This window comes from Ovis canadensis, chromosome X (genome assembly GCF_042477335.2).
Source record: "Ovis canadensis isolate MfBH-ARS-UI-01 breed Bighorn chromosome X, ARS-UI_OviCan_v2, whole genome shotgun sequence".
In the NCBI taxonomy this organism is placed as follows: Eukaryota; Metazoa; Chordata; class Mammalia; order Artiodactyla; family Bovidae; genus Ovis; species Ovis canadensis.
The window spans coordinates 59,788,714-59,812,619 of NC_091727.1; the positions used below are offsets into that span (position 1 = coordinate 59,788,714).

General features: G+C 42.6%; 1 long non-coding RNA gene and 1 other non-coding gene across 2 annotated transcripts; one reads left to right on the top strand and one right to left on the bottom strand.

Annotated features, from left to right (window-relative positions):
- Positions 1-17,610: 17,610 nt before the first annotated feature.
- TRNAC-ACA (transfer RNA cysteine (anticodon ACA)) lies at positions 17,611-17,682 on the bottom strand. Its single transcript has one exon. It is a non-coding gene; the product is annotated as a tRNA-Cys (tRNA).
- A 2,206-nt stretch (positions 17,683-19,888) lies between these two features.
- Positions 19,889-23,078, top strand: LOC138930296 (uncharacterized). Its single transcript, XR_011446148.1, has 2 exons — positions 19,889-22,079; positions 22,694-23,078. It is a non-coding gene; the product is annotated as an uncharacterized lncRNA (long non-coding RNA).
- Positions 23,079-23,906: the final 828 nt, after the last annotated feature.

The window sequence follows — 23,906 nt, forward strand, 5'->3', positions numbered from 1 at the left end:
TTCATCGCAGCACTGTTTATAATAGCCAGGACATAGAACGAACCTAGATGTCCATCAGCAGACGAATGGATAAGAAAGCTGTGGTACATATACACAATGGAGTATTACTCAGCCATTAAAAAGAATACATTTGAATCAGTTCTAATGAGGTGGATGAAACTGGAGCCTATTATACAGAGTGAAGTAAGCCAGAAAGAAAAACACCAATACAGTATACTAACACACATATATGGAATTTAGAAAGATAGTAATGATAACCCTGTATGCGAGACAGCAAAAGAGACACAGATGTATAGAACAGTCTTTTGGACTCTGTGGGAGAGGGAGAGGGTGGGATGATTTGGGAGAATGGCATTGAAACATGTATAATATCATATATGAAACGAATCACCAGTGCAGGTTCAATGCATGACACTGGATGCTTGGGGCTGGTGCACTGAGACAACCTAGAGGGATGGTACGGGGAGGGAGGAGGGAGGAGGGTTCAGGATGGGGAACACGTGTTTATCTGTGGTGGATTCATGTTGATGTATGGCAAAACCAATACAATATTTTAAAGTAATTAACCTCCGATTAAAATAAATTTATATTAAAAAAAACAAATTCAGTAAACAATTCCTGGAGAGGATATTAAAATAAATTTGCTGTACTATTCCTGAGGTCTAGACTGCCTTTTGTTTCATATAAAGTAATCTTTCAAATTGAAAAAAAAAAAGAAACTATAAGATCAGAAACTATACAACTCTTAAAAGGAAAACATAGGTAGAACACTGACATAAATCACAGCAAAATCCTCTATGACTCACGTCCTAGAGTAATGGAAATAGAAACAAAAATAAAAAAGTGGGACCTACTTATGCACAATGAAGGAAACTATAAGCAAGGTGAAAAGACAACCCTCAGAATGAGAGAAGATCAGTTCAGTGCAGTCGCTCAGTTGTGTCTGACTCTTTGCAACCCCATGAATTGCAGCATGCCAGGCCTCCCTGTCCATCACCAACTCCCGGAGTTCACTCAGATTCACTTCCATCGAGTCAGTGATGCCATCCAGCTATCTCATCCTTTGTCATCCCCTTCTCCTCCTGCCTCCAATCCCTCCCAGCATCACAGTCTTTTCCAATGAGTCAACTCTTCGCATGAGGGGGCCAAAGGACTGGAGTTTCAGCTTCAGCATCATTCCTTCCAAAGAAATCCCAGGGCTGATCTTCTTCAGAATGGACTGGTTGGATCTCCTTGCAGTACAAGGGACTCTCAAGAGTCTTCTCCAATACCACAGTTCAAAAGCACCAATTCTTCAGCACTCAGCCTTCTTCACAGTCCATCTCTCACATCCATACATGACCACAAGAAAAACCATAGCCTTGACTAGATGGACCTTAGTCAGCAAAGTAATGTCTCTGCTTTTTAATATGCTATCTAGGTTGGTCATAACTTTTCTTCCAAGGAGTAAGCGTCTTTTAATTTCATGGCTGCAGTCACCATCTGCAGTGATTGTAGAGCCCCCCAAAATAAACTCTGACACTGTTTCCACTGTTTCCCCATCTATTTCCAATGAAGTGATGGGACCAGATGCCATGATCTTCGTTTTCTGAATGTTGAGCTTTAAGCCAACTTTTTCACTCTCTTTCACTTTCATCAAGAGGCTTTTTAGTTCCTCTTCACTTTCTGCCATAAGGGTGGTGTCATCTGCATATCTGACGTTATTGATATTTCTCCCAGCAATCTTGATTCCAGCTTGTGTTTCTTAAAGTCCAGCGTTTCTCATGATGTACTCTGCATATAAGTTAAATAAGCAGGGTGACAATATACAGCCTTGACGTACTCCTTTTCCTATTTGGAACCAGTCTGTTGTTCCATGTACAGTTCTAACTGTTGCTTCCTGACCTGCATACAGATTTCTCAAGAGGCAGATTAGGTGGTCTGGTATTCCCATCTCTTTCAAATTTTCCACAGTTTATTGTGATCCACACAGTCAAAGGCTTTGGCATAGTCAATAAAGCAGAAATAGATGTTTTTCTGGAACTCTCTTGCTTTTTCCATGATCCAGTGGATGTTGGCAATTTGATCTCTGGTTCCTCTGCCTTTTCAAAAACCAGCTTGAACATCAGGAAGTTCACGGTTCACGTATTGCTGAAGCATGGCTTGGAGAATTTTGAGCATTACTTTACTAGCATGTGAGATGAGTGCAACTGTGCGGTAGTTTCAGCATTCTTTGGCATTGCCTTTCTTTGGGATTGGAATGAAAACTGACCTTTTCCAGTCTTGTGGCCACTGCTTAGTTTTCCAAATGTGCTGGCATATTGAGTACAGCACTTTCACAGCATCATCTTTCAGGATTTGAAATAGTTCAACTGGAACTGCATCACCTCCACTAGCTTTGTTCGCAGTGATGCTTTCTAAGGCCCACTTGACTTCACATTCCAGGATGTCTAGCTCTAGATGAGTGATCACACCATCGTGATTATCTGGGTCATGAAGATCTTTTTTTGTACAGTTCTTCTATGTATTCTTGCTACCTCTTCTTAATATCTTCTGCTTCTGTTAGGTCCATACCATTTCTGTCCTTTATCGAGCCCATCTTTGCATGAAATGTTCCCTTGGTATCTCTAATTTTTTTGAAGAGATCTCTAGTCTTTCCCATTCTGTTGTTTTCCTCTATTTCTTTGCATTGATTGCCGAAGAAGGCTTTCTTATCTCTCCTTGCTATTCTTTGGAACTCTGCATTCAGATGCTTTTATCTTTCCTTTTCTCCTTTGCTTTTTGCTTCTCTTCTTTTCACAGCTATTTGTAAGGATTCCCCAGACAGCCATTTTGCTTTTTTGCATTTCTTTCCCATGGGGATGGTCCTGATCCCTGTCTCCTGTACAATGTCACCAACCTCATTCCATAGTTCATCAGGCACTCTATCTATCAGATCTAGGCCCTTAAATCTATTTCTCACTTCCACTGTATAATCATAAGGGATTTGATTTAGGTCATGCCTGAATGGTCTAGCGGTTTTCCCTGCTTTCTTCAATTTAAGTCTGAATTTGGTAATAAGGAGTTCATGATCTGAGCCACAGTCAGCTCTTGGTCTTGTTTTTGTTGACTGTATAGAGCTTCTCCATCTTTTGCTGCAAAGAGTATAATCAATCTGATTTTGGTGTTGACTTTTCTTGACAAAGTATAAAATAATAAAATTTGATAATAGATTTAGATTTTCTAGTAATAGTAAAAAGAACTCAATTCAGATTCTTTCCTGAAAGTTTTAAAAACATAATTATCAATATAGATTTCTATATTTATTTTCATATGACCATGCTACTCCTATCTTCAATCGCCTCCATTTTACTATCTTTACCAGCAAATTCAATTCCCAATTAGAAATGTAGTTCCCTCCTAGTACTTGAGATCCTTTCCTTGATATTGGACATCTGGCAGCGTTATTGTTTCCAACCATTCTAGCGAAATGCTATGGTGCAATCTATCACCTTAACATCTTTCAGGGTACTAAAATGATTAGTCTGCTACTATTTCTCCCTCTAGTTAGTTAACACTTACTATATTGAATAGTTACTGTAAAAGGCTAAGCACAGTAAGAAGATAGAAAAAACAGTAAGGCCTCTGCCATTGAGAAATCTGCTGTCCATTTGTGGAAAAAAGAATTATATTGAAATAAGTAATTTAACAGACCATATTGATAAGCAAATACACACACACAGAGACACACACAGACACACACACAGACACACACACAGACACACACACAGACACAGACACACACACACACAGACACACACACACAGACGCACACAGACGCACACAGACGCACACAGACACACACACAGACACACACAGACACACACACAGACACACACACACAGACACAGACACACACACAGAGACACACACAGACACACACAGACACAGACACACACACAGACACACACACAGACACAGACACACACAGACACACACAGACACACACAGACACACACACAGACACACACACAGACACACACAGACACACACACAGACACACAGACACACACAGACACACACAGACACACACACAGACACACACAGACACACACACAGACACACACACAGACACACACAGACACACACACAGACACACACACAGACACACACAGACACACACACAGACACACACAGACACACACAGAGACACACACACAGACACACACAGAGACACACACAGACACACACACAGACACACACACAGACACACACAGACACACACACACAGACACACACACAGACACACACACAGACACACACACAGACACACAGACCCACACAGACCCACACAGACCCACACAGACCCACACACACACACACAGACCCACACAGACACACACACACACACACAGACAGACACACAGACACAGACACACACACAGACACACACAGACACACAGACACAGACACACACACAGACACACACAGACACACACAGACACACACACACAGACACACACACAGACACACACACACAGACACACACACAGACACACACACCCACACACCCACACACACACACACACACACACACAGACACACACACACACACACCCAAGCAGGGAAAGAAATTTTAGAGTAAGAAACAGATAGAGGAAGTATGTAGGTATTTTAATTCAGAGTTAATAAATGAGGCCAGTGGTTCTGAAACATCTATTTGCTTAAGAATGATCATTTGAAAGGTAGCTAAGCTTAATGGTTAATTAAGGGCTTGAATCATGGGGGCAGACTTCTCAATATAAAGCCCAATTTTGGTAATGATTAGTTGTAAGAACATGAAGTCATGACTTCTCTCTTATCCTTATTTTTCATCAGCAGTGAATAGAGAAAAACAGTACTTTTTTGGAGGGAGGTAGGGTGGTGGTTACTATGAGGAATAAGTAAGTTAATTTTTTAAAAAAGAGCTTAAAAGAGTACTCGACCCACTGTAAGCACTTGATAAATCTTAATATTATAATCAGTATTATTGGAGCATTTGTTCAAAATGTAAATTTCTTAGATCCCACCCTCAGAGTATTCTGATTCAGTAAGTGTAGGACAGTGCCCAGCAATTTTCATTTTTTACCATGCTGCCAGATGGCTGACACAGATGATACAGAAGCAGAATTAAGAATGACAAGTTGTAGAGCATGTTTTGCAAATTTCACTGTTTGCTACCCCTTTGTGTTATAAACCCCTTCGAGAAGTTAAGGAAAGTAAATGTCCTTTAAAAAAATAAATACGTATTTGCAAACACTCACAATTTTGCATATGATCTCACCTAACTTATAAGCCTCCTGAAGTTCGTTGATGAGTTCCTAAGAAACTAACAGAAGAGGGTATTTGGGAGGAAGGATTCCCAAAGTTCCTGGTTAAGAGGCCATGAAATACTTCATACCCACAAGGATGGCTACAATCAAAAAGACAAATGGAGTAAAACAAGGTTGGTGAGGATTTTTATTTTATTTTATATTTTATTTTATATTTTATTTTACTTTTTGGCAAGGAACTAGAAATCTCATTCATTGGTAGTGGGAATGTAAAATGATGTATCCACTCTGGAAAATGGCTTGGCAGTTCCCCAAAATGTTAAGTATTATAAAGTTACCATATAACCCAGCAAGTCCACTCCAAATACAATATATCCCCAAGAAAAAGAAAATGTATATTCCTATAATGGCATTATTCATAATACTCCAAAAGGGAAGACAATGCAAATATCCATCAACCAATGGGTGGATAAATAACTGTTTTACATACCTATACAATGGAATATTTGTTAATAAAAAGACACTTGTTACAACATAGATGAACCTTGAAAACATGCTAAGTGAAAGAAATCAGTCACAAAAGACCACATATTATATAATTCCATTTATATAAAATGCCCTGAATATGCAAATCCTTAATGACAGAAAGTAGATTAGTAGTTGTTACCTAGGACTAAGGGGAGAGAAAAAGAAGAAAATAAGAGTGACTGCTAACAGAAAAGGGTTTCTTTTTGTGGTGATGATGAATATGTTATAAATTCCGAGTGTGGTGATGGTTTGCACAATGCTGTGAATATACTAAAAAAAATTGAATTTACACTTTAAATGGGTGAATTTCATGGTATATAAATTATCTCTCAATAGAGATGTTGGGCAAAAAGGAAGAAACCATGAAACAGATTGATTATGACAGAGCCCCAGACTAGGGGGAAAAAAGGGATTAAGAGTGAAGAGAGGTTAAGGTGAGAGAACGCAGGCTTGGAAGTCATCTGGATATTGATGACAGGTGAAATGTTAAACTGACTCTTATATAACAGGGCCTGAAAAACTGAGAAAATAGGGCCCAGAGGGATTCCTACACTTCCTCTGAGGAAAGCCAGAGAAGTCCAAACTACTTGAAAATGGAATAAAATATATAGCATTGTCACAAAAGTCAAGGAGGAATTTTAAGGTGAGGTCATCAGAGGTAATGTCAAAAATAATGATATTAAAATACTTACTATTAATCAGATTAAAATATTTGTCTGTAACTGTGGAATCTTAACCCAAAATTGTTAACAATTTTATTCCCCCTACTCATGTACTTAGGTAACTTTGAAAAAAGAAAAGAGTGATGACATCTTTTAGTAGTGAAGGTAAATACACAGTATGAGTTTACTTGCTACTACAAAATAAACACTACTGAGCTAAACCCAAATAGATTATATCCCAAGTGAGCTGATAATACAGAAATTCAGTCACATACCTATGTTTAAACATGTAAAACCCAATTTCAATACTTTTGAAATTTCAAATCTAATTTGCAACATATTGGTGTGTGGTAAAATATAAAAACACATCTTTTTTAAGCCACCAAGAAATACCAAACTTTGAATTATATTTTAAAATAAGTAGAACTCTGCTTTAAATCTTAGTTATATTTATATAAAAATCAGACTGCCATGAATTGGATGTACTTACCTGTGTGAGTACTTTGAAAATTAAAAATACACACAAAGAGTTAGCATTTAACACTATCAGATTTCCAAAATAAGTGAATTCATAATCTAAAACAAAATACTTATATCTTTAGAAGATAAATCCATTGGATAAATGTAGAAAAATATTTTAAATACATGTGATTTAGACATAATATTTTATATTATCCAACTTACTCTTCCTCTCCATTAAGAATTACTGTTTCTAATGAATATATGAAAGTGATTCTGTCATAAACTTTGTAAAAACTTTTTAAAATATGGCAGAATACAAATAAAAAAAACCATGGCCATCATTAAGGTTAAATCAACAACAAAAAATTCATGAATACTGTGCTCTCACTTCGGAGAAGGCAATGGCACCCTACTCCAGTACTCTTGCCTGGAAAATCCCATGGACGGAGGAGCCTGGTGGGCTGCAGTCCATGGGATCGCTAAGGGTCGGACACGACTGAGTGACTTCACTTTCACTTTTCACTTTCATACATTGGAGAAGGAAATGGCAGCCCACTCCAGTGTTCTTGCCTGGAGAATCCCAGGGACGGGGGAGCCTGGTGGGCTGCCGTCTATGGGGTCACATAGAGTCGGACACGACTGAAGTGACTTAGCAGTAGCAGTAGCAGCAGTGCTCTCACTTTAGACAATGGAGAGGTCCAGGACCTGGAGCCAGCTTGACGCTGGCTCCAGCCATGATCAGTTGAACTTCAGAGGTATAAAGTGCCACAGAAGATGACTGCAGCCATGTTTTCACAACTTCCAGTGGCCATGTCAGAATAGCTCCCACTCTACCACCACACCACATCCTCCGGCAAAGAGATGAGCTAGTGGAGAAGGCAAATAAAGTGTTTTTCAATAGGGACCGGGAGGAGGAGGTCAAAAGGGAGGAAAGAGAAGCCCAAAAGGATGGAAGGATAGAGAAGCTGATACAAGCCTTAGCCCAACAACAGGCTAAAATCTTGACCTTGGTTCACTGTACCACTGTGCGAGAGTTATGAAGAGAGCGAGAAAGAAAAAAGGATCCTAGGGATCCACCACTGAGATGCACCCAGTGTGCCTCCTGCCAAGAGGATGGACATTGGAAAGGGCAGTGTCCATATCACCCTAAGGGAAGGCATGTTGAGATCCCTATACCTGCTCTGTCTGTGTTAGTTCTAGGAGACCAGGGCTGAGGATGCCCAACAGCTTGAGAACAGCTCCCCGCCCTGCCTTTTCTGAAACCAGCTTGAACATCAGGAAGTTCACGGTTCACGTATTGCTGAAGCCTGGCTTGGAGAATTTTGAGCATTACTTTACTAGCGTGTGAGATGAATGCAATTGTGTGGTAGTTTGAGCATTCTTTGGCATTGGATTTTAGTTTAACCCAAATAAGATACGTAGGATTTATAATCACAGAGGAGAAAAAAAGAAAAGGCTCGACCCTCCAGAGGAAATCCCTCAGCTTAAATACCCCTTACCCTCAAATGAGGAAACAGCTTAGGGGATTTTTAAGAATGACTGGATTTTCCTGGATCTGGATTTCTGGTTATGGGAATCTGGCCTGACCCCTGTATGAGAAACTAAGAAGGAAAGAGGAAGGGCCACTTGACTGGAATGGAGACCTGCAAGGTTGCCTTAATGCCTGGAAAGGGGCTGTCAGTATGGCTCCAGATTTAGACCTCCCAAACATGGAAAAGCCTTTCAGGCTGTATGTCTCTGAGAGAGTAGGAACTGCTCTTGGGATGTTAGGACAAATGGTGGGGCCCACATTACAGCCTGTGGCCTACCTCTCAAAACAACTAGACAAGGTAGCCAAAGAGTGGCCTGCTTGGCTCGAGGCAGTAGCAGCCACCACTCTTATGGTTAAAGAGGCCTCCAAGGTGACCCTGGGTCAGCCCACCACAGTGTATATACCTCACCAAGTGCAAGCAGTCTTAGAGACTAAATGGGATAGATGGATGATAGGGGAAAGGATCACCCAATGCCAGGCCCTCCTCCTTGACACTCCAAAAATAATATTAACAGTCTGTCAGACTTTAAATCCAGCCACCTTAATGCTGGGCCCCTATACTTCCCCTTTAGACCACCAATGCATGCAAGTCATAGATGAATTACACTCTTCTCCCCTCAGCCTATCCGAGACACCCTTATCCAGCCCAGAGGAAGAATGGTACACAGATGGCAGTGCTTCTGTGGGAAAAAGAGAGAGGAAAGCAAGATATGCCATAATGAGCCTAGAAGAAACCAGAAAAAGTGGGTCTCTTCCCCCAGGCACCTCAGCCCAGAAAGCTGACAAGAGCTCTGGAACCAGGGAAAGAAAAAAGGACTAATGTCTATACAGACTTTAAATATGCTTTTCTCATCCTGAACACCCATGCAACCATCTGGAAGGAAAAAGGGATGTTCAGTGCCAGAAGCTCTCCTATTAAACACAAAGAACTCATTCTCAGGCTTCTGGAGGCGGTCAAACCTCCTGCTAAATTAAATACTGTCCACTGCAAGGGTCACCAAAAGGAAGAAGAAAAGGAGGCCCAGGGAATAGGAAAGCTGATCAGGAGGCAAAATGAACCATTAGGGAAGCTACCCCTGTCACTGCTATCTGCTCCCTTTTCCCCAAGGAAACCCTGACTCTGAATTATACCCCAGAGGAACATTCCTGATGTGCCAAGCAGTCCTGGGAGACTGGGTAATGTGGGTGGTTCCAGACTGACTAGGCTCAAATAATACCCCCTGACTCTCAAGTCTGGAAAATTATTAACTCCTTACACAAAAGTTCCCATTTTGGAAGAGATGAACCAGAAACCTTGCTTAAGCCCATTCTCTGCCACCCCCGGTTGGCCAAAGTTACTTGGCAGATCACACAGAGTTGTGATACCTGTCTAAGAAACAATCCAAACACCAGACCCTTGCCACTTCCCCTAATTAAACCTGTCCAACAACAAGGGTCATACCCAGGAGAAGACTGGCAGGTGGATTTTACAGCTATGCTGAAACCACAAGGGTTTTCTTATTTTCTAGTCTTTGTTGACACATTCACAGGATGGATTGAGGTGTTCTCTACTAGGACAGAGAGAGCTACAGAAGTCTGCAAAGCTCTGTTAAAGGAGATAGTGCCCAGGTTTGGGCTGCCTCCATCTCTTCAGGGTGACAGTGGGCCCTCAATTACAGCCATGATATCCCAGAACCTGGCTGCATGCTTAGGAATCAAATATTGCCTCCACTCATCTTGGTGGCCTCAAGCCTCAGGGAAGGTAGAGAGAAAGCCAACCAGAATCTTAAAAGGGCTCTGGCTACACTATGTCAAGAAACACACAATAAACAGATCCATATGTAGGACTATATTGTGCTGGATGAAGCACAAGCTGGTATCAAGATTGCCCAGAGAATTATCAACAACCTCAGATACACAGACGATACCCACCCTTATGGCAGAAAGTGAAGAGGAACTAAAGGGCCTCTTGATGAAAGTGAAAGAGGAGAGTGAAAAAGCTGGCTTAAAACTCGGCATTCAGAAAAATGAAGATCATGGCATCCTGTCCCATCACTTCATGGCAAATAGATGGGCAAACAATGAAAACAGTGAGAGACTTTATTTTCTTGGGCTCCAAAATCACTGCAGATGGTGAGTGCAGCCATGAAATTAAAAGACGCTTGCTCCTTGGAAGAAAAACTATGACCAACCTAGACAGCATATTAAAAAGCAGAGACATTACTTTGCCGACTAAGTTCCGTCTAGTCAAAGCTACAGCTTTTCCAGTAGTCATGTATGGATGTGAGAGTTGGACTATAAATAAAGCTGAGCACCAAAGACCTGATGCTTTTGAACTATGATGTTGGAGAAGACTCCTGAGCATCCCTTGGACTGCAAGGAGATCCAACCAGACCATCCTAAAGGAAATCAGTTCTGACTATTCATTAGAAAGACTAGTGCTGAAGCTGAAACTCCAATACTTGACCACCTGATGCGAAGAATAGGCTCATTGGAAAAGACCCTGATGCTGGGAAAGATTGAAGGCAAGACGAGAAGGGGATGACTGAGGATGAGATGGTTGGATGGCATCACGGACTCAATGGACGTGAGTGAGCAAGCTCCGGGAGTTGGCAATGGACAGGGAGGCTTGGCGTGCTGCAGTCCATGGGGTTGCAAAGAGTCAGACACAACTGAGCGACTGAACTGAACTGACTGATATATGGGAATTTAAATGTTGCTACTTTCTCAAGGCCCTGTTTTCTGGAGATTGTTCTGTCTTTCTCTTTCCTACTTATGTACTCTTTCTCATGCTCTTAAGACAGATACCTTGGCTGACATGTCAGCCTCAGTAAATGTTGTTCTGCACACAGAACAAACTTCCTTATCTTCAAAGCCTTACTATTGCTTTGCTGAGCTCTGGTACTGAATTCCAGGTAAGTTCTCAATAAATATGCACTCACCGTTTTCTCTAGGAGCTGCTCTTCCACAAGCTCTCCCTGTTCTGTCTCTCATATTCCCTGTCTGGTTGTGAGAAGTAATTCAGTGAGAATCTGCCACATCTGGAGCCTGAACAGGGACCTGAAGGCTTGCTATGCACCTGTTCCTTAAGCCTGAGCAAGAGAAAAGGATGCCTGCTCATCCAGGTAGGAACTACAGCCTATAAGGCTAGTGATGGAACAGTCTTTTTTTTGGGGGGGGGGATTTATTTTTATTTAATTAATTTATTTTAATTGGAGGCTAATTACTTTACAATATTATAGTGGTTTCTGCCATACATTGATATGAATCCACCACGGCTGGAATGAAGTCTTTTTGACGTGCAGTACTTTGGCTTTTGCCTATGGGTAACTCGTTATCCCCCTAAATAGTGTGCTCATAAACACCAGCTTTCTTTTTTGCTTGCTGCTGCTGGTTGCAAGATTTCTGATTTAGATTTAACTGAACTTCTTACCATTATTAGTACTCATTGTCCTTAGTATCCACAAGAAGCTACCTTGAAAGTGTCTGATTGGGAGCAATAAGCCATTGGTTGAGAAATGGAGTAGGTATTATTAATGTACAACACCTGAATACTTGGAATTTATGCCACAAAGCCCTCTCTGCTATAGAAAAGGACAAGGTTTCATGGGCTGATCTTATTCCTCCCCCCGAATTGCCTCCACCACCTCCTCCAGAAGCTTCTAAATCTGCTTCTATTGAGCCTATCAAATCTGCTCCTCCACTTGTTGACTCGCTCTTAACTCAACCTCAATGTTCTATGATAGAAAATATGTTACAGGAAGAAAACTTAAATGGAAGATCTGTCTCCACCCCCATCTAGAGCCGGGAGGGACACCTCCAGTAGAAAAAAGCCAGAGCACTGGGTGCCACTGTTTTCTCTCTTACAGATGGGAGCTAACAATTCCAAAACCACCCCTTTAAATTGTATCTCAAAAAACTGGGATAAGTTTGATCCCCAGAGCCTAAGAAGTCCCTTTTATGCAGGCTTTCTTTGCTTTAAGCGAAGACTTCACCTCCCCAGAGAGACAATCCCTGCTGGGAAAGCATCTTATCAGTCAGTCTACCCCTGTCATCAGAACCAATTTGAACACTCTATTTAAATTTTAGCTATGAAACTATGACTACGAAAAGGACAGATGACATTTTTGACACTGAATGGCCATGATATTCTTTAGACTCAGAGAAAACTGGTTAAAATGAAATCTTTTTGAAAGTACAAAACTGGTTCTTTTCGCACATGCAACTAGGAAAAGGATAGCTTATCAAAATACTTCTTTTGGAGCTCCAACCCTGCCTGAGAAAACAGAAATATGCCTGGGAGGGGCGGAGGAAGGAAACCTAAAGTTAACTCTTATCATGTCCTGAAGACACACAGCCCACTCTGTCTGGGACTCCAGCCATGAACAAATTGGTAGAATTTTAAACCAATTAAAAAAAGGGGAGGGGCAAAAAAAAACATTTTAAATTTCAAGGAGAAAACTATGAGATCTGTCTGTCCAGATTTACATATGTCTCAATGTGTGTCTTTGTCTTGCTAAGATTAATTTGTCACAGTTGCTAAAGAAAATTAAGATGCATGTCTTTAATAAAAGAGTATAAGGGATAAAATCACATTAAGGAGAAAGAAAGTAAATCTAAACTTATAGGTGGCTATCTGAACAGACAAAATGATGGATACAGAAAATGTAAAAAAAGTTTATGACAAATGGAAGAGAGTTTTATACATGATACAAGACATTAAACTGCCTTTAAAGTCTTTTATTGTTACTTTGACTAAGTAAATAACTATTGTTTCACAGTAAACATAGGCTGATACCAAACTAAAATTTAGTTTTCTTGCCCTGTTGAAAAAACAAAGTTTCCTTGGAATGTGGCTTTTGATAATAGACTATGGCACACATAGACAAAGCTCATTCCACTTCTACTAAAATTAACCCCTCATCAGGGAATTTAAAATGAATAAATGATAGCTATAAACCAGAGCTGGGGCTATGGGAAATCCAAGTCCAAGACTGCTTGCCTGCTTGGCTTTTCTCAGCTCTCTGACAAACCTCACCTTTATTTTGATAGGATAAAGCCTTTCCTGGCTTCAAGGTTAATATCTCACAATGGAGGGAAAAAAATGGCTAAGATGTTTTCTACAGTCTCCAACAATCGGGGCACCCACTTTGCTGGACAGGTCATACAGACATTGGCAAATACTTCATGAGCTTCTTGGAGACTGTTGTTTTCACTGACATCCTCAGTCATCAGAAAAGGATGGCAAGGGATCGATCAAAGGGATTGATTACATGGGATTAAATAGACTACTAAATATGATAATAATTTTCATGACTTTTTGACTGACATATTACTGGCTTTTAATCTTTGTTTTTAGATATAAAGAAGCTCAGAAGCTCCTCTCAAGTTACTGATGGTTTAAAACAATTTAATGATTTACACCAATGGATAAAATTTAAACATTTTTCTTTTCTCTCTGCCTTGTTCCTCCAGAAATTGGAGACACTTGGGGTCTGAACAGCCTTATCAAGGTAAGAAAAACTGTCTCCCAACATATACGGAAATCTCAAAGTATACCGGGGAGCTCTAAAAGAAAAATCCACCCAACTAATGTCAGGCCCATGGTATCTATTATGTTTCACTGAATATTAAGTTCTAGTTTTGTTAATTAAGGTCTGTGTTTACTAAGGCTCACTTAGACACTTCCTTGTGTTTATGTCATATTGCTAAGAGGTTGGGAAGATTCCCTGAGGAAGGAAATGGCAGCCCACTCCAGTATTCTTGCCTGGAAAATCCTATGGACTGCAGAGCCTGGTAGGCTACCGTCCATGGGGTCGCAAAGAGTCAGACACGACTGAGCGACTTCACTTTTGCTTTCACTTTCAGTCACATCAGTTCTTTCATCAAGGAGCTACAGCCTTAAGCAAACATCTTTCTTTAACTAATACTGAAACTAAAGAAATAGTTTGCACTTGTCCAACTTGTCCATCTCTAATTCCCTCTTTTTCAGCTACTGATGTCAGCCCTAGAGGACTCTCCACAAATGAAATTTGGCAAATGGATGTTACTCATTATCCACCTTTTAAACCTCTCACTTATATCCATGTAACTATTGATACACTTTCTGGTTTCCCTTAGGCCACAGCTCAGCATGGAGAAAAAGCAAAACACATTCAAGCACATCTTTTGGAATGCTTTGCTATTTTGAGCCACTGTAAAACAATTAAACTGACAATGCCCCTACTTATATATCCTCCCAATCAAAATAGTTCTTATTATACTTGTGGAATATGATGCATGTGACTGGAATTCCTCATAACCCTACAGGTCAAGCTAAATGGTTTATGAAAATTATTCTTCAATAAACAAAAAAAGAAAGAGGAAAGAATTAGTCCCCACAAGAAAAAGGCTACATGTTGCTACATGTTACCACTAATTATTTAACACTTTCACAAAAATTTTCACATTCCACAGCACATTGACATTTTGCACCTCCACAATCTCGCGAGTACCCTTTGGTTTTGTATAAGCATCCCCCGTCTCCTGTCTTGCAGGGTCCAGTGAAATTACTAACGGGGAAGAGGATATGCCACTGTTTTATCTCCATCAGGTCCTCTCTGGATACCTGCTCGTTGTATTAAACTTTACCATGAGTTGGCACCCCAGACTCAAGAATCCACTACCTGACTCAACTACCTACTAGCGATCCAGTACCACCTCCAGGCATGCCTCCTCCGAAGAGACCTCGGATTTCCTCACCAGCCACTGACATCACTTGGGGTGATATTAAATGCCTTACTTCAAGGGCTGAAAATACTCTTGTTAATACTGGCACTCCCATTACACCTGAAAAGATATTGCTTTCCCTTTTAGCTACTATAACCACAAACTCTGCCAGTAAGGTAAAATTATGTAAGCCTTTCTTCTTTTCCTTCATACCACTCAAGCTTCCTGTCTCAGCCTTACTTATTGGGCTTGTTTATTGAATCCTCCCTTACTTTCCATTGTCCCTTGGGAAGATCCTGAAATTCCTCTTTCCACTAATGATTCTGCCACTACGGGAGGTAAATGACTCCCACCCCCTCCTGACGTGCCTATACACATCCTAGATGACCCTTGGACTATTAATGGCACTCCTCATCTGCCTTTCTATATTACCAGTCTTACAGATGCACAAATATGTGCTTATACAGGCCCACAATGGTATATGAACAATATAAAATGGCCTCCAAAATCTGAATCTTGAATTGTTACTATTAAGCACCAAACTTTTGTTTTTACTGCTGGCTTTCACGGTAACATGACTCTGGGCATGTCCTACCCTAAACTTTCTATTCCTTTATGTGCTTATTCTTGGGTGGAGATGGATATATTTGATGGTTTCAGTTGGCATGTCTGCCGTTCCAGTAATTTCTCTACACAACTCCTTTCCCCCTACAAATATACTACACAAAATTGGGGACCTCAAGCATTATTGATACAAGACAGTAATAAGACTTGACATGGACAGATTTGGAACTGGCCTTTACCATTTCATTATTATAAATCGAATCCTTTATGGAATCCTGGTTTTGCTGGCCCTATATCTAGGCTCTGGTATGCTCCCTTATGGTATTCTCCCAATAAAATTTTCATGTGGCACTTTGCACTCCCATTCTTTCCACACATTCTATGATGAAATCCTGCCACTTTTTCCAATGGTCATTTCATCTGGAATTTCACAGATCTTCACACATATCAATATCTGTACCACCAGACCATACATCTTTGCACTAGCACCCGATTTTACTCTAATTTTTCTTTAACCCTACCTCCTGGAACTGTTCTTACTCCTTGCTATAACTATTCCCTTTTAATTAATCATTCCTTTCTTTTTATCCTTAAACAACAAGCTCAGATCTGGATACCCATTTCTATAAGTCGACCTTGGCTTGGCTCACCCCTAGCTCAAATAGTGCAGACCTTATCTAAATTAGTTACACATAAAAAACGATTTTTAGGGACACACATGATTTCTATTATAGCTATTACTACAGCTGCTGCCCTAGCTGCAACTGCGGCTACTGCTCTCACTGTTTCATTAAAGACTGCCAATCAGGTACAAACCCTTATGTCTAATATCACTTCTGATCTTACTAAACAAATTGAAATTGACCAAATGATATTGTCTCACCTCGCAAATCTGGAGGCTGCCATCCTTTGGCTTGGTGAAAGTCAACAAGCTTTATGGACTCGTTCTCAATTGGACTGTGATAGCACGTTTTCACATGTCTCTGTTACAGTATAAGTAGTATATAATTATTCTGAAACCTGGAATAATTTAAAACAATGTTTAAACCCTAAGACAAGTTCTATGATTAATGATTCCATCTTACACTTACAAAATATACTTAATGAACAAATAAAGACTCTCCAACAACATTCCTCTGATGCCACTCTCCAAACACTCTCTGATACTGCTACTTGACTGAATCCTAAAAGTTGTACCTCTAAACTTAACTTGGAATTATGTTTTTTTCCCATGCATATTGCTCATAATTGTTTTTTGTGTCTTATTTTTAGTCTGAACATTAATCACCTAGTTTTCATGCCTCACTCGCACCAAAGCTATGCTGATGCTGTTTCTCCGACAAGAAGGGAATCAATATGCTCCTTAATAAAACAAGAAGGGAATTGTGGGAATATAAATAATGTTACTTTCTCAAGGCCCTGTTTTCTGGAGATTGTTCTATCTCTCCCTTTCCTTACGTACTCTTTCTCATGCTCCTAAGACAGATACCTTGGCTGACCATCAGCCAAGGTATACCTTGATACTGTCAGCCTCAGCAAATGTTCTGCACAGAGAACAAACTTCCTTATCTTCAAAGCCTTACTATTGCTTTGCTGAGCTCTGTTACTGAATTCCAGATAATTTATCAATAAATATGCACTCAGCGTTTTCTTCGGGAGTTGCTCTTCGGTGACCTCTCCCTGCACTGTCTCATAATCCTGTGTGGTTGCGAGAATTAATTCAGTGAGACACCACCACACCCATATGCTACTCATAGCTTTCGTGAAGGTAGAAAAGAAGTGAAGTCACTCAGTCGTGTCCGAATCTTTGCAACCCCATAGACTATAGCCTACCAGGCTCCTCCGTCCATGGGATTTTCCAGGCAAGAGTACTGGAGTGGGTTGCCATTTCCTTCTCCAGAGGAACTTCCCGACCCAGGGATCGAACCTGGGTCACCTGCATTGTAGGCAGACACTTTACCATCTGAGCCACCAGGGAAGCCATGTGAGGGTACAGGCAGCCCTCAAACAGCCATTGTTATTAAGCCCTTATGAAATGATGTATGGACGCCCGTTCTTAACTTCTGATTTGTTTTCTGATGAGGACACCAATGCATTCCTGCTGCTGCTGCTGCTGCTGCTGCTGCTAAGTCGGTTCAGTCGTGTCTGACTCTGTGCGACCCCATAGATGGCAGCCCACCAGGCTCCCCCACCCCGGGGATTCTCCAGGCAAGAACATTGGAGTGGGTTGACATTTCCTTCTCCAGTGCATGAAAGTAAAAAGTGAAAGTGAAGTCACTCAGTCGTGTCCGACTCTTAGCGACCCCATGGACTGCAGCCTACCAGGCTCCTCTGTCCATGGGATTTTCCAGGCAAGAGTACTGGAGTGGGGTGCCACTGCCTTCTCCAATGCATTCCTAAAGAATATAATTGACCTGGGAATGTTTTGGTAAGGACTCTGACGATATGGAGAGCAAGTTCTCCCTAAGCCACAGGAAGACTTGAAAAACCCCCAAGTAGAGTGGGGGTCCATGTGTTAGTGAAGACCTAGCAAGAGAAAGGGAGTCTGAATCAGCTGTCAGAGAAATGGACATGGTGATATCAGGTTGTTCTAGTAACCTCAACTGCTATAAAAGCAAAGGGCCTGTCTGCCTGTGTCCACAATTCTAGAATAAAATCCTGTGGTTTACAGGATAGGGAGATCGGGACTGAGACCCCCAAACCAGAGGACTATTCCTGTGCACCTACTGAAGACCTCAGAAACTTATACAGGCAGAACACCATCAGATAAGTAAAAATGTATCCTATGATGTCCCTCCTCTTCCTGATTATGCCTCCCTGTACAGCTATTAATCTCTCCCTTAATGATGCATATACACTTGTAAACCACACTGCTTCTCGACTTAACATTACTATCCCTTGTTAGACCTGCATTAGCAGCAGAAGTTAGGGATATGTCTAACCTATCCCATAGTATCAGTGGCCCACCCTTCCAGCCCAGTGATATGCTACCACTCAACACACCCCATCTGGTCATGGCATAGTCTTTTGGGTAAAAGGGGATGAAAACTTCATGCCCTGCTACCAGCGACAGTTGGCTATATTTACTCCCACAATAACATCTGCAATCCCACTCGATCCCTTATTTTCTCTCGTGACTAACATTCCCCAAGTGACCTTCCCTATTTGCTTCAAAAACAACTCCCTGACAGGGGTGTCTATGGGAGATCTGGACAGCTCACAGTGTGGAGTAAGTTTCCATGTCAGAACTAGCAGAAAAAAATAGGGATCTAGAAATTTCTCTAGGGTATTATGATTTAGCCCAAAGCCTGGGAACTAAGCAGCTCTGGCAAAACTGACACACTATACCTATCCCCAGGCATGAGGCTCTCCTCGGACCCCATTAACCAAATGATCTCGAAAATCCATGTTCTGTTCTAGACGACCAAAACACCACACCCAATCATCCTGGTTTCTAAACTGGATGGGCAACTCTGACCACTCTTCATTCCCTTGTAGGGGGTCCCCACCCATGAGAACCTAACTCTATGGTGGGAACCCAAATGAAATACTCTCTACCTTGAGGACAAGTCCCAGGATGCCTCTCAATACTTGAATCCCTTTCTAAATGCCCTCACAGCTGCTGGCTTTGCAGCAAGTGGGGTGATGGTCTCCTCCCTGTTCCATTATGCCATGCTCCAGTTGTAAGGCTGATGCAAACCGTGTCCCCCTTTGGCAGACTTGTTTTGTTGCCCAGCTTGAACCCAGCCAGGGTGTCTACTTCATATGCAATACCTACTTAACTCTTATCTTATCTCTGCCCCCTTTTTGGTCAGGAACTTGCTCTCTAGTGTATGTCATGCCCCACAAAGATCTGGCCAGGAGTAATGCCTCCTTGCCTCTACCAGTATATACCCACCAGAGTATACATCATGTAGCAGTGCATACCCCCTTGTTCCCGGCACCAGGATCGGCCACTGGTTTGGCAGGGGCTGCCACTGGGGGAATTTCTTTGCATAAATTCCAGCAGCTTTCTACCGACACTGCTGGAACCATAGAAGAAAACTGCAAGGACCTTCTGACGTCTACAACCCCAGTTAGGCTCCCTAGCCACTATGGTTCTATGAAATCACTGGGCCCTAGACTTACTGACTGGAGGGCAGGGGGCACATGTCTTTATTTGAAGGAAGAATGCTGCCCTTATTATCACTAGTCTGGACAGGTCCAAGAAGATACAAGGGGATCTCAGAACAGGCCACAAATATCTGGGGTTCGGGTTCGACAGGTGTGTGGAGTCCTCCTTTCCACTCTTGGCTCCTGCCATTTCTGGGTCCAGTGATGACTATCCTACTAGGCCTCCTATTTGGCCCCTGTATGCTTCAACTCCTCCTTGCAAAGTTTATCTCCAACAGACTCCAACAGGTTCAGGCCAAAACGATGTTAATACAAGGGTGGAAGCCGGTTTCAAATATGGAATACCTCAACTTAGATCAGATAGAGAGAGATTTCTGCTCTGCCAGGCAAGACTATGCCCACTCTCAGCAAGAAGTAGTTAACAGAAGAGAAAGACCTCCACCCCCAATTCCCAAGAAGTATCCTGAGTATGAAGTTTCTCAGCAGGGAGATGTTAGGGAAAATGCACTGACTGAAACTGCCCACCTTGGCCATGTACCATAGTAATCATTTGCGTGAGTTATTTTAAGACAGGAGGTCCTATTAAGGAACATGGAACTAATAAGCCACCACCAACCAGAAAGGTTCAGGAATAGTCAAAAGGAGACACCATATGTCCTACTACTTCCCAGAATCCTCCTATCTGGAATCCATCTTGGCTGAACAGTGCATCACCAGGAAGAACCCTGAATCAGAATGATTGGCCAGAGACAACCCAGAAACTAATCCCATTACCATAAAACCCAAGGCTGCAAGTCACATGGCACAGCAGTTCCCCTAGGTTCCCTTACCCTACTGCTCTCTGCCTGGGTGCCCCTGCACAATAAAGCCTCTTGCTTTGTCAGCATGTGTGTCTCCTTGGACAATTCACTTCCAAGTGTTAGAGAAGAGCCCACTCTTGGGCCCTGAAAAGGGTCCCCCTTCCTGCAACACTTCATTTCCGAATTCTTCATGATGAAGAAAAAGCCTTAAATTCACCAGCAACACTGTTGCTGCTGCAGCAAATTGCCAGAAATTGAGGGGGATTAAAACAGTAAAACAGTATACAATTATTATCTCCCAGTTGTTGTTGTTGTTTATTTTAGGTCAGAAGTCTGGTAGGGGTTTCACTGGGTTAAAATTCGGGAGTCAGCAGGCTGTGTTCCTTTCTGGAGGCTCCAGGGGAAACCCATTTCTTGCTTATTTGGTTTGTTGGCAGACGAATTTTTTGCAGTGGTAGGACTGAGGTCCTGTTTTTCCTGCTGGCTGCAAGTTGAGGGCTATTCCCAGCTTTTAGAGGCCCCCTTTCTTCAATTTCAAAGCCAGCAATGATGGACCAAGTCCTTCTCACATTACACCCCTCTAACCCACTGTGATATTGTGATTTATAATAAGAAAAATACATTTAGTCCCTGGCCTCGTTGGAATTTCCTGTGATGAGAATCAGAAAGGTATCTTTAGTTATGTTAATGAGAGAGTTTTGGAAAGCACCTAAGGGGTGGGGGATCTGGTTGCCAGAGAAGCCAACCAGGTGATTAGAGGGTTCAAACTTTCGGTCCTACCCCATCCCCACCCCCACAGTCCCATTCCAATCTCCAGGGAGCAGAGAGGGCCTGGAAGTTGACTCAGTGGCCATAGGCCAATGATTTAACCAGTCATGGCTGTGTAATGAAGGCCCCATCAAAACCCTAAAGGATGGGTTTGGAGAGCTTCTGGGTTGGTGAGTGAAGAATCTAAGCTATTCCATTTTGTTAATAGAAAAACTCCATTTTGTAAGGTTCTGGGAAAAGAGCCTTTGGAAGTCCAAGAGCCTTTGGAAATTCCCTGACCTCACCCCACCACCAACGAGCTAATCAGACTCCAGACCAAAATCTCCTGACTTAACACTCAGGAACTTGAGGTCTACCTAGACCATAGGGACCAATCAAGAACCAACACACAACCCTTCAAAAGAAAATGACCAGTCAGATGTTCCCCTACCTAGAAATCCTTTTTCTTCCAAGTTTACTCCCTATATAAGCAATGTAATCCAAAACCCGGGGCTCCTCCCTATAGCTGCTGTGTCAGTATCGGTGGGAGCCCCAGCTCGAGCTTGGTAATAAAAACTCTCTTGCTTTTGCATTGGATATCGGCTCCCTGGTGGTCATTGGGAGATTTCGCGACTTGGGCATAACATTTGGGGGCTCGTCTGGGATCTCCCACCAGCTCCACGGGAAGACCGATCTGGAGAGTCATCTGCAACCGGTAAGCTTTTTTCTGTCTTTCTTTTCGTTTCTGACAGGGCCTATTTTCTGAGACTGGTATATGACTCAGGTGGACGTGCCGACGGGTCACCGGTGGGGGTCGTTGGGAGACGTCCCTGACCCTCTCGGAGGGGATGGAGTGTCCCTGTTCTCTGTAGACAATAGCGGGTTACTCCCGCTGAACGGCCAGAGGCCATCGTCTTTCGGTTTTGCCTCCGGACTCCCGGAGGTGTATTTCTCCTGTCTGTCTGTCTGTCTGTGTGGCTGTTCGTATTGTCTGTGTTAATTTACCAACATCTGACTGACCCAGGGACGATGGGGCAACACCATTCTAGCCCCACACCTCTATCCTTGTCTCATGACCTCAGTGTAGAAATTAAAAGGAATAAATTAATCACTTTTTGCAGCGCAGAATGGCCGACCTTCCATGTAGGCTGGCCCTCAGAAGGCACCTTTGACTTGGGAACTGTATACCGAGTCCGAGATATCATCTTCCAACCGCAGATCAGACACCCTGACCAAGTTCCCTATATCATAGTATGGGAAAATATCATATTGCGCCCCCCTCCTTGGGTAAAACCTTTTTTGCCTCAACAGGGATTTTCTACCACTCAGGTGTTGGTGACATGTAGGAAAGAACCTGAAGAATCCCAAGGACCCTGAACCAACGGTGCCGCTATACCCCATCTTGCAGGGGGGAGTTGTTAGGAGAAGCACACTGATTGAAACCGCCCACCCTGGCCAGGCACCATAGTAACCATTTGCATGAGTTGTTTTATGACAGGAGATCCTGATAAGGAATATGGAACTAATAAGCCTCCACCAACCGGAAGAGTTCGGGAAAAGTCTAAAGGAGACACCGAGTGTCCGACCACTTCCCAGAACCACCATAAAACCCGACATTGCGAGTCACGCAGCAGAGCAGTTCTCCTGGGTTTCCTTACCCTGCTGCTCTCCACCTGGGTGCCCTTTCCCAATAAAATCTCTTGCTTTGTCAGCACATGTGTCTCCTCGGAGAATTCATTTCCGAGTGTTAGACAAGAGCCCAGTTTCAGGCCCTGGAAGGGGTCCCTCTTCCTGCAACAAATGGTGACTCTGGTGGGGCTCTTCTTCGCCAAGACTGACATCCTGAACACTCGGGGTACTCAGGGGCCAGCTTGCCTGCCAATGGACCAGACCCAGCAGCCGCAACTGGGACCCTTTTGTGCCTGGTCTCCTCCTGACAAACAACTGGCCAGAGTGCCCCAATCAGTAAGGAACAAGAGAGTTTATTGATCTCTCTCCCCTTCCCTCTCTTTCCTCTCCTTAACCCTTCCTATCCTTCCCTGTTTTTCTAGTCCCCCAGTCCTGGACGCAGGAATCTGGTCAAAGGGCCCTCAGCCTGAGCTGAGGATTGGAGACTGATCACCTCCTCTTGGCAGAGAACTCGAATTCTCGTTCTGATTTCTGGTAGGGCTGAGTTCCAGTCCTCCCTTCTCTGGAGGCCCAGGGAACAGTCCTGTAATGCCTGGGTATCTGTAGGTGGCAGGAGACATCTGTAAGGCCACCCCTTTTGCCCACCTCATCCGCCTCCTCCTCCTTCTTTTTCAACCTGGCTTCCTTTCCTCCCTTGAAATCTTTGATGTTAGTACTTCGATCTGAAGTTCTGTGTCTCTATAGGAGGTTTTCTGAGAGACTGTATTTTTGTATTTAAGGGCTCCCTGGTGGAGCTGAGGTTAAAGCATCTGCCTGCAATATGGGAGACCTGGGTTCGATCCTTGGGTCAAGAAGATCCCCTGGAGAAGGAAATTTTGCTTTGTCTGGCCGCCATGTGGTTTAGACCTGCTGC